The 12,500-nt window shown below is 41.7% G+C and overlaps 1 protein-coding gene across 2 annotated transcripts in view; it reads right to left on the reverse strand.

Annotated features, from left to right (window-relative positions):
* The window catches only part of GALNTL6 (polypeptide N-acetylgalactosaminyltransferase like 6), a 3,351,701-nt gene that overhangs the window by 1,528,395 nt on the left and 1,810,806 nt on the right, over nucleotides 1–12,500 (reverse strand). The window lies entirely within an intron of this gene.

The raw sequence follows: 12,500 nt of genomic DNA on the forward strand, positions 1-12,500 counted from the left end.
CCCGACGGAAGCCTCTCCTCAGTGCAAGACATATGAAAGCCCGCATAGAGTTTGCTCAAAAACACATGAAGGACTCCCAGACTATGAGAAATAAGATTCTCTGGTCTGATGAGAAGAAGATAGAACTTTTTGGTGATAATTCTAAGAGGTACAAGAGGTAGTCACCGGAAATGGTTTTCACTTCACAGGTGTGCCCTGTCAGGTTTAATAAGTGGGATTTCTTGCATTATAAATGGGGTTGGGACCATCAGTTGTGTTGTGCAGAAGTCAGGTGGATACACAGCTGATAGTCCTACTGAATAGACTGTTAGAATTTGTATTATGGCAAGAAAAAAGCAGCTAAGTAAAGAAAAACGAGTGGCCATCATTACTTTAAGAAATGAAGGTCAGTCAGTTCAAAAAATTGGGTAAACTTTGAAAGTGTTCCCAAGTGCAGTTGCAAAAACCATCAAGCGCTACAAAGAAACTGGCTCACATGAGGACTGCCCCAGGAAAGGAAGACCAAGAGTCACCTCTGCTTCTGAGTTTAAGTTGGTCCGAGTCACCAGCCTCAGAAATCGCAGGTTAACAGCAGCTCCGATTAGAGACCAGGTCAATGCCACACAGAGCTCTAGCAGCAGACACATCTCTTCAACAACTGTTAAGAGGAGACTTTGTGCAGCAGGCCTTCATGTTAAAATAGCTGCTAGGAAACCACTGCTAAGGACAGGCAACAAGCAGAAGAGACTTGTTTGGGCTAAAGAACACAAGGAATGGACATTAGACCAGTGGAAATCTATTCCACATGTGTTATTTCTTAGTTTTGATGCCTTCAGTGTGAATGTACAATTTTCATAGTCATGAAAATACAGAAAAATCTTTAAATGAGAAGGTGTGTCCAAACTTTTGGTCCGTACTGTATGTGCGGAGAAAACCAGGTACTGCTCATCACCTGCCCAATACAATCCCAACAGTGAAACATGGTGGTGGCAGCATCATGCTATGGGGGTGTTTTTCAGCTGCAGGAACAGGACGTCTGGTTGCAATTGAAGGAAACATGAATGCGGCCAAGTACAGAGATATCCTGGATGAAAACCTCTTCCAGAGTGCTCTGGATCTCACACTTGGCCGAAGGTTCACCTTCTAACAAGACAATGACCCTAAGCACACAGCTAAAATAACAAAGGAGTGGCTTCAGAACAACTCTGTGACCATTCTTGACTAGCCCAGCCAGAGCCCTGACCTAAACCCAATTGAGCATCTCTGGAGAGACCTGAAAATAGCTGTCCACCAACGTTCACCTTCCTACCTGACGGAACTGGAGAGGATCTGCAAGGAAGAAAGACAGAGGATCCCCAAATCAAGGTGTGAAAAACTTGTTACTTCATTCCCAAGAAGACTCATGGCTGTACTAGCTCAAACGGGTGCTTCTACTCTATACTGAGCAAAGGGTCTGAATACTTATGACCATGTGATATTTCAGTTTTTCATTTTTAATAAATTTGCAAAAATTTCTACATTTTTGTTTTTTTTTCAGTAAAGATGAGGTGCAGAGTGTACTTTAATGAGAAAAAAAATGAAATTTTTAGAATTTACGAAATGGCTGCAATGAAACAAAGAGTAAAAAATTTAAGGGGGTCTGCATATTTTCCGTACCCACTGTACGTCTGAAGGCAAGGACAGTAACGCTGACGCTGAATGGGCACAAAGCAAACATGACATAACAACCTCATGTGAGCCCTGGGAACATGGATGTCGAAACTGCTGGAACGGGGCCGGCAAAGAAGGTGAATATAAGTGTTCTTAATTTAACTGGGGAAAACATTCAGATTGAGAAAGGGTTGTCCTAGTAGTGGACAATCCATTTCAATTTATGTAAGGAATAGGTTGGCATATATTTGTGTAATAGCACTCCACAATATGGAGTAAATTACAGTGAATATGTCTGGTCATACTGTATGTGTCCAGACCCTCTCCACATAGCTTTACTTACTTTTTAGAAAAGTGTCATGAAAGTGGCAAGGGTGAACGGTGGAAAGTTTAACAACTTTTTTTGTTTGCCAAACACTGTCATAAATAATAAAATAAATCTCCCCACTGTTTGCTAGTCTGCAACTTTTTCTTTATTCTTCTCAAACAAATTTACACATTTATAAAGATGGCGCCACTAAGCCAGTCTTAATAAAAAGCTGACTTGTTTAAAATGTGCTTGATTTATTAAAAACTGCATAGGTATTGATAAATTAATAGCAATACTTGTATGTGCACCAAAAATAATCAAATATATGATAGCTTATGCTAATGCTAACTTATACATGGAATGGGGTTTAATTTTTTTTTTAACTATTACATTTTCCATAGCCAGATGTCGAAACACCAGATACAAAACAGTAAGAAGTATGAGTGGGAAATTGTTGAACTTCTGACACATTTATTGAAACATTCGCTATATATTTTTCATTTTTATATTAGAGCCAAAGGAGAGTTTAATATTCCATTAAATGTGATCGGCAATCCCAACTCATAAAAACTAATGATAAAGTTGTCACCATCAGACTTTCTATTTTAAATTGTCAAATAATGTTGTATTGCTTACCCATTTCTTGAGGATTCTCTCATAGTCTAATTAAACAATGGTGGTAAAATGATACATACCTGAAATATAGAAAACAAATAACAATATGGTTATTACCAAATTTAAAGGAGTTAAATCTCACATAGTTAAATCAAGCTATGTATTGCTCAGTTAGCACTGTTACTATTTTTTTATTTCTTCCTGGCATCTCAGGAATAACACTCTTCATTTCATCATAAAGTATGTATAAGCAAATTTCTCAATACTCAAATAATTGATCATAATATACATTAATTGACAGATCAGGTACACAATCATGGATATTTCTCCTTGGTTTAGAATTTTGGTTTTATTGAAATATATTGTATGGAAGGAACATACTAAAAAAACATAATTAAAGGGATTTTAACATGAACAAAGTTAATCTTAAAGTTGACTTCAATTAATACATCTTGAAATAATAATAATAATTTCCACAATTAAAAAAAATATTTCTGTACTGAGATAATCTTATAAATGTGCCCCTGCTGTGTACTGTGTAATGGCTGTGTCTGACCGTACAGAAACATGGTCTGATCATACCACATCTCCTGGACAAAGGAGGAAGCAAAAGATTAAACAGATATTACAGCAGGGGATCACAGCTGATTCTTTTTGCTAGAAAGAGCATTTCCCTGCATCTTTTTAAAAAATCTTTTACCAAAGAAAGAATTATTTGCGATCCTGTGCTGTAATGTCTGTATACTTTTTTACTTCTACCCCTGCCCAGGAGATGTGGTATGATCAAACCATGTTCCTGTACTATCAGACACAGCCATTACACAGTACATAGCAGAAGCAAACACATCCAATTGTGGAAATTAGTATTATTCCAAGATCTGTTAATTAAAATGAACTTTGTTAATGGGACAACCCCTTTAAGTTAATATAGCGAGTCATAAGAATTATCATAAAAGGTAAACTTTATTGATCAAATAAAATGGTGTAGCGGACAATCAAAAAAGCAGTGGCCACATTGCAAGGCAGCTCCTGCAGCTAACCAAGTAGATGGTAAGTGCAGTCTCTTTACATCAATCCTCAATGTATGCTGACTGATTGCATTTATATAGGGTAATTCCCTCACTCTCTAAACTAAACTATTTATCAGTCAGTAACACCTTAGCATATCTTGACAGAACAATCAATATTATATGCTTTATTTTTATAAAAAAAAAATATATATACAGTACAGACCAAAAGTTTGGACACACCTTCTCATTTAAAGATTTTTCTGTATTTTCTTGACTATGAAAATTGTACATTCACACTGAAGGCATCAAAACTATGAATTAACACATGTGGAATTATATACTTAACAAAAAAGTGTGAAACAACGAAAATATGTCTTATATTCTAGGTTCTTCAAAGTAGCCACCTTTTGCTTTGATGACTACTTTGCACACTCTTGGCATTCTCTTGATGAGCTTAAAGAGGTAGTCACCGGAAATGGTTTTCACTTCACAGGTGTGCCCTGTCAGGTTTAATAAGTGGGATTTCTTGCCTTATAAATGGGGTTGGGACCATCAGTTGTGTTGTGCAGAAGTCTGGTGGATACACAGCTGATAGTCCCACTGAATTGACTCTTAGCTACTTTTTTCTTGCCATAATACAAATTCTAAGTAAAGAAAAACGAGTGGCCATCATTACTTTAAGAAATGAAGGTTAGTCAGTCTGAAAAATTGGGCAAACTTTGAAAGTGTCTCCAAGTTCAGTTGCAAAAATCATCAAGCGCTACAAAGAAACTGGCTCACATGAGGGCCGCCCCAGAAAAGGAAGACCAAGAGTCACCTTTGCTTCTGAGGATAAGTTTATCTGAGTCACCAGCCTCAGAAATCGCAGGTTAACAGCAGCTCCGATTAGAGACCAGGTCAATGCCACACAGAGTTCTAGCAGCAGACACATCTCTTCAACAACTGTTAAGAGGAGACTTTGTGCAGCAGGCCTTCATAGTAAAATAGCTGCTAGGAAACCACTGCTAAGGACAGGCAACAAGCAGAAGAGACTTGTTTTGGCTAAAGAATACAAGGAATGGACACTAGACCAGTGGAAATCTGTGCTTTGGTCTGATGAGTCCAAATTTGAGATCTTTGGTTCCAACCACCGTGTCTTTGTGCGGCGCAGAAAAGGTGAACTGATGGACTCTACATGCCTGGTTCCCACCGTGAAACATGGAGGAGGATGTGTGATGGTGTGGGGGTGCTTTGCTGGTGACACTGTTGGGGATTTATTCAAAATTGAAGGCATACTGAACCAGCATGGCTACCACAGCATCTTGCAGCGGCATGCTATAACATCCGGTTTGCGTTTAGTTGGACCATCATTTATTTTTCAACAGGACAATGAACCCAAACACACCTCCAGGCTGTGTAAGGGCTATTTGACCAAGAAGAAGAGTGATGGGGTGCTACGCCAAATGACCTGGCCTCCACAGTCACCACACCTGACCCCAATCGAGATGGTTTGGGGTGAGCTGGACCACAGAGTGAAGGCAAAAGGGCCAACAAGTGCTAAGCATCTCTGGGAACTTCTTCAAGATTGTTGAAAGACCATTTCCGGTGACTACCTCTTGAAGCTGATCAAGAGAATGCCAAGAGTGTGAAAAGCAGTCATCAAAGCAAAAGGTGGATACTTTGAAGAACCTAGAATATAAGACATATTTTCAGTTGTTTCACACTTTTTTGTTAAGTATATAATTCCACATGTGTTAATTCATAGTTTTGATGCCTTCAGTGTGAATGTACAATTTTCATAGTCAAGAAAATACAGAAAAATCTTTAAATGAGAAGGTGTGTCCAAACTTTTGGTCTGTACTGTATATATATATATATATATATATATATATATATATATATATATATACATATATTGCTCAAAAAAATAAAGGGAACACTTAAACAACAGAATATAACTCCAAGTAAATCAAACTTCTGTGAAATCCAACTGTCCACTTAGGAAGCAACACTGATTGACAATCAATTTCACATGCTGTTGTGCAAATGGAATAGACAATAGATGGAAATTATTGGCAATTATCAAGACACACTCAATAAAGGAGTGGTTTTGCAAGTGGGAACCACAGACCAGATCTCAGTACCAGCGCTTTCTGGCTGATGTTTTGGTCACTTTTGAATGTTGGTTGTGCTTTCACACTCGTGGTAGCATGAGACGGACTCTACAACGCACAGAAGTTGCTCAGGTAGTGCAGCTCATACAGGATGGCACATCAATGCGAGCTGTGGCAGGAAGGTTTGCTGTGTCTGTCAGCGTAGTGTCCAGAGGCTGGAAGCGCTACCAGGAGACAGGCCAGTACACCAGGAGATGTGGAGGGGGGCTGTAGGACGACAACAATCCAGCAGCAGGACAACTACCTCCGCCTTTGTGCAAGGAGAAACAGGAGGAGCACTGCCAGAGCCCAGCAAAATGACCTCCAGCTGGCCACAAATGTGCATGTGTCTACACAAATGGTTAGAAACCGACTCCATGAGGGTGTTATGAGGGCCCGATGTCCACAGATGGGGGTTGTGCTCACAGTCCAACACCATGCAGGACGCTAGGCATTTGCCACAGAACACCAGGATTGGCAAAGTCGCCACTGGCGCCCTGTGCTCTTCACAGATGAAAGCAGGTTCACATTGAGCACATGTGACAGATGTGACAGAGTCTGGAGACGCCGTGGAGAGCGATCTGCTGCCTGCAACATCCTTCAGCATGACCAGTTTGGCTGTGGGTCAGTAATGGTGTGGGGTGGCATTTCTTTGGAGGGCCGCACAGCCCTCTAAGTGCTTGCCAGAGGTAGCCTGACTGCCATTAGGTACCAAGATGAGATCCTCAGACCCCTTGTGAGACCATATGCTTGTGCGGTTGGCCCTGGGTTCCTCCTATTGCAGGACAATGCCAGACCTCACGTGGCTGGAGTGTGTCTGCAGTTCCTGCAAGACGAAGGCATTGAAGATATGGACTGGCCCGCCCGTTCCCCAGACATGAATCTCATTGAGCACATCTGGTACATCACGTCTCGCTCCATCCACCAACGTCACGTTGCACCACAGACTGTCCAGGAGTTGGCAGATGTTTTAGTCCAGGTCTGGGAGGAGATCCCACAGGAGACCATCCGAAACCTCATCAGGAGCATGCCCAGGCATGGTAGGGAGGTCATACCGGCACGTGGAGGCCACACACAATACTGAGCCTCATTTTGACTTGTTTTAAGGACATTACATCAAAGTTGGATCAGCCTGTAGTGTGTTTTTCCACTTTAATTTTGGGGCTGACTCCAAATCCAGGCCTCCATTGGTTAATAAATTTGATTTCCATTGATGATTTTTGTTTGATTTTGTTGTCAGCACGCTCAACTTTGTACAGAACAAAGTATTCAATGAGAACATTTCATTCATTCAGATCTAGGATGTGTTATTTGAGTGCTCCCTTTATTTTTTTCAGCAGTGTATATATATTTCTATATATAAATATATATATTTATGTATATGTATATATAAACAATTTTATATACAGTATATACATTCTCTGATGGAGACAAGATTCAATTATTATTACTATTATTATTATTATTGCAGCATTTATTCCATGGCGCTTTACATGTGAAAAAGGGGTATACAGAGCATAACAATTACAAAAATCTTGAACAAAATGTGATGGATTGCGACTGGTGCAGGAGGAGAGAGGACCCTGCCCACGAGGGCTCACAGTCTACAAGGGATGGGTAAGGATACAGTAGGCAAGGGTAGAGCTGGTCATGCAGCGGTATGGTGGAGCGGTGGTTACTGCAGATTGTAGGCTTGTCAGAAGAGGTGGGTCTTCAGGTTCCTTTTGAAGGTTTCCACAATAGGCAAGAGTCTGATATGTTGGGGTAGAGAGTTCCAGAGTAGGGGGGATGCACGGGAGAAAACTTGCATTGTGGAAACAGGAGATAAGAGGGGAATAGAGAAGGAAATCTTGTGAGGATCAGAGGTTGTGTGCAGGTAAGTACTAGTAGACTAGGTCACAAATGTATGGATGAGACAGGTTGTGGATGGCTTTGTATGCCAAGGTTAGAGTATTGAACTGTAGTCTCTTGGCAAAGGGGAGCCAGTGAAGGGATTGACAAAGGGAAGAAGCTGGGAAATAGCTGGGGGACAGGTGGATTAGTGGTGCAACAGAGTTTAGGATAGATTGGAGGAATGCGAGAGCATTGGAGGGGAGGCCACAGAGCAGGAGGTTGCAGCATTCGAGGCAGGAGATGATGAGGCCGTGCACTAGTGTTTTTGCAGATTCGTGGTTGAGGAATGTGTGGATCTCGGAGATATTTTTGAGTTGGAGTCAGCAGGAAGTGGAAAGGGCTTGGACATGTGGTTTGAAAGAGAGGTTAGAGTCCAGGGTTACCCCGAGGCAGCAAGCTTGTGGGACTGTAGAGACTGGATAGCCATTGCCATTGATGGATTGGTCAGATGGGGGGTTTAATGAGATGGTGGAAAGATGATGATTTCTGTTTTATCCATGTTAAGTATTAGAAATCTAGCAGAGAAGAAGGATGAAATAGCAGACAGACATTGTGGGATTCTGGTTAGTGAGGATGTGATATCAGGTCCAGAGAGGTAGATCTGTGTGTCATCAGCATATACAGTACAGACCAAAAGTTTGGACACACCTTCTCATTTAAAGATTTTTCTGTATTTTCATGACTATGAAAATTGTACATTCACACTGAAGGCATCAAAACTATGAATTAACACATGTGGAATTATATACTTAACAAAAAAGTGTGAAACAGCTGAAAATATGTCTTATATTCTAGGTTCTTCAAAGTAGCCACCTTTTGCTTTAATGACTGCTTTGCACACTCTTGGCATTGTCTTGATGAGCTTCAAGAAGTAGTCACCGGAAATGGTTTTCACTTCACAGGTGTGCCCTTTCAGGTTTAATAAGTGGGATTTCTTGCCTTAGAAATGGGGTTGGGACCATCAGTTGTGTTGTGCAGAAGTCTGGTGGATACACAGCTGATAGTCCTACTGAATAGACTGTTAGCTGCTTTTTTCTTGTCATAATACAAATTCTAAGTAAAGAAAAACAAGTGGCCATCATTACTTTAAGAAAAGAAGGTCAGTCAGTCTGAAAAATTGGGCAAACTTTGAATGTGTCCTCAAGTGCAGTTGCAAAAACCAACAAGCGCTGCAAAGAAACTGGCTCACATGAGGACTGCCCCAGGAAAGGAAGACCAAGAGTCACCTCTGCTTCTGAGGATAAGTTTATCTGAGTCACCAGCCTCAGAAATTGCAGCTTAACAGCAGCTCAGATTAGAGACCAGGTCAATGCCACACAGAGTTCTAGCAACAGACTCATCTCTTCAACAACTGTTAAGAGGAGACTTTGTGCAGCAGGCCTTCATGGTAAAATAGCTGCTAGGAAACCACTGCTAAGGACAGGCAACAAGCAGAAGAGACTTGTTTGGGCTAAAGAACACAAGGAATGGACATTAGACCAGTGGAAATCTGTGCTTTGCCCTGATGAGTCCAAATTTGAGATCTTTGGTTCCAACCACCGTGTCTTTGTGCGACGCAGAAAAGGTGAACGGATGGACTCTACATGCCTGGTTCCCAACGGGAAGCATGGAGGAGGAGGTGTGATGGTGTGGGGGTGCTTTGCTGGTGACACTATTGGGGATTTATTCAAAGTTGAAGGCATACTGAACCAGCATGGCTACCACAGCATCTTGCAGCGTCATGCTATTCCATCCGGTTTGCGTTTAGTTGGACCATCATTTATTTTTCAACAGGACAATGACCCCAAACACACCTCCAGGCTGTTTAAGGGCTATTTGACCAAGAGGGAGAGTGATGGGGTGCTACGCCAGATGACCTGGCCTCCACAGTCACCAGACCTGAACCCAATCGAGATGGTTTGGGGTGAGCTGGACCGTAGAGTGAAGGCTAAAGGGCCAACAAGTGCTAAGCATCTCTGGGAACTCCTTCAAGATTGTTGGAAGACCATTTCCGGTGACTACCTCTTGAAGCTCATCAAGAGAATGCCAAGAGTGTGCAAAGCAGTCATCTGTTAGAACCTTGCTCTTAGGTTTTTTTTCCTTTGCTGGTCACATGACTTTGTTGGCCTATTTTAGCCTGCTCCACCCTTCTGGCTCTGCTGGACTTCATTGTATATCTACTTTCTAGCTAGCCTGTGCTCTGTGTCTTGCTCTGTTAGTTTGCTTGGTCTACTGACCTCTATGTTCTATATATTTTGTTTGTTCGTCTGTCTGCTACTATTTCTGTTAGGAGGTGTCCCATATTCCTCCCAGTCCTTAGTACTTGTAGGGATTCCTTCCCCACATCTATAGGTCTCCGTACAGACTAGCTTAGGACTTTAGCAGGTCTGATCGCAGGATCAGGTCCCCTGTTACATCGCAGGGATTAAGCTGAGTTCTATCGTAGGGACAGATCTCCTCTCTTTCCTTAGCTCTGGTAGCATAACATAACAGTAAGTCCAGCCAGCAAATTCTCTAAGGAAAGATTTTTCTGTTCCATCATGGTGTCGGTTCAGGATTTGGTTCATCGCCTGCAGGGACTCTCTCTGGAGGTGGCCGAGCTCCGTCAGCACGTGAGTAACTGTCCTGGAGCACATTTCTTGGAGCCTAAGGTATGTTTGCCGGATTTATTTTTTGGTGAACACCGAGAATTTTTTTCATTTAAAAATGCTTGCTTATTGTATTTTCGTTTGAGACCTAAGTCCTCTGGGGATGAATCCCAGCGCGTAGGGTTCATAATGTCACTTTTGCGCAAAGAGCCTCAGGAGTGGGCCTTTTCTTTGCAACCTAGTGATACATGCTTCAGATCAGTGGATAGTTTTTTTTCTGCTTTGGGACTATTATATGATGATCCTGACCGTGTCGCATCAGCTGAGACTGAGTTGAGACGTTTAAAACAGGGATCAGGTAATGTGGAAAAATATTGTACTCATTTCCGTCGTTGGTCTACTCAAACAGGGTGGAACGATTCTGCTCTGAAAAGTCTATTTCTTGCTGGGCTCAGTGAAAGGGTTAAAGACCTGCTAATTGCTTATCCTACACCTGAAGATTTGCAACAGGCTATGCAATTAGCTATACGGGTGGATAGAAGACTGCGTGCAAGGGTTAATGAGAGCAAATCCTCTGCTATGTCAGTTTCTGGTTATAAGAATGTGTGTTCTAACAGTGGTGAACCGATGGAGATTGGATCGGTGGCACCTCGCTCTCAAGAAAAAGACCGTCGATTTTCTGAAGGCCTGTGTTTCTATTGCGGAAAATCTGGTCATTTGATTAAAGGTTGTGAGCTTCGTATGAAGAAAGAAAAAAAAATGGTCAGTCACGCCCGTATTGCCTGTTTAAATTCCAAGGGTATATTTTTAGCTGCTTCCACGATTGCTCAGAAAAAATTAATGGAATTTCGGGTGTTTGTTGATTGCGGGTCTACTCTGAATGTAATTGATGGGGGATTCGTGGAAAGACTCAATTTAAAACCTGAACCTTTATCATCCCCCATTGCTGTGGTTTCTGTGGATGGTTCCCCTTTGAAGAATATTACTCTCAAGGTCTGTGAATTTCCTCTCACTATTAATGGTGTTCACCATGAGAAATTGGATTTGGTAGTGTTGAATAACTTGCCTTCTCCAGTAATATTGGGATTGCCCTGGTTAAAATTTCACAATCCTGTACTGGATTGGTCTACCAGTGAAATTAAATCCTGGAGCCATAAATGTTATGACAAGTGTTGTAACGGGCGTATTGGAGCTTTGGATAGGGGAGAATTGCCTGTTCCTATTCAGGATTTTTGGAGAGTTTTTTCTGAGAAGAAATCGCAGGTTTTGCCTCCCCATAGAGACTATGATTGTTCTATTGAATTTGTCCCTGGAGCGACTCTTCCTAAAAGTCGTTTATTTAACCTTACTATTCCTGAGAGGAAGGCTTTGGAGGAATACATACAGACAAGTTTGGCCGCCGGTCACATTAGGCCCTCTAAGTCTCCTGTGGCGGTTGGATTTTTTTTTGTAAAAAAAAAGGACGGCGGTTTACGTCCTTGTCTGGATTTTCCTGAGATTAACAAAATTACTGTACGCAATCCTTACCCACTGCCATTGATTCCTGATCTGTTTAACCAGTTGATGGGGGCCAAGTGGTTCTCTAAAATTGACCTTAAGGGGGCATACAATCTGTTGCGCATGAAGGAGGGTGACGAATGGAAGACTGCTTTTAACACTCCTGTGGGTCATTTTGAGAATCTGGTTATGCCTTTTGGTCTTACTAATTCTCCTGCATTTTTTCAGAATCTGATTAATGACATCCTTAGACCTTTGATCGGCAAAAATGTGGTTGTGTATTTGGATGACATTTTGATTTATTCGCCGGATCTGGAGTCTCATTGGCGGAGCGTGCGTGAGGTATTACAGTTATTAATGGACAATTCGCTTTTTGCTAAGCTGGAGAAATGTGAGTTCGCTGTACAGAGAATTAGTTTTTTGGGCTACATTATCTCCAGCAAAGGTTTTGAGATGGATCCGGTTAAGGTTCAGGCTGTGCAGGAATGGCCTAGGCCTATTGGTTTGAAATCGATACAGAGGTTTTTGGGTTTCGCCAATTACTACAGAAAATTCATAAAAAATTTTTCTAGTATTGTCAAACCTCTGACTGATCTCACCAGGAAAGGTGCTGATGCGGTTCAGTGGTCTTCTGAGGCCATTGAAGCTTTTGTGTATCTCAAGGAGAGGTTCACCTCTGCTCCCATCCTTATGCAGCCTGATGTTACTAGGCCGTTTTTGGTTGAGGTTGATGCTTCCTCTGTGGGGGTTGGCGCAGTATTGTCTCAGGATAACGGGGATGGATTACATCCCTGTGCCTTTTTTTCAAAAAAATTTTCGGAGACTGAACTGAATTACGATATTGGTA

The sequence above is a fragment of the Phyllobates terribilis genome, unplaced genomic scaffold (assembly GCF_046119375.1).
Source record: "Phyllobates terribilis strain yellow unplaced genomic scaffold, ASM4611937v1 Scaffold_1__5_contigs__length_1240528914, whole genome shotgun sequence".
In the NCBI taxonomy this organism is placed as follows: Eukaryota; Metazoa; Chordata; class Amphibia; order Anura; family Dendrobatidae; genus Phyllobates; species Phyllobates terribilis.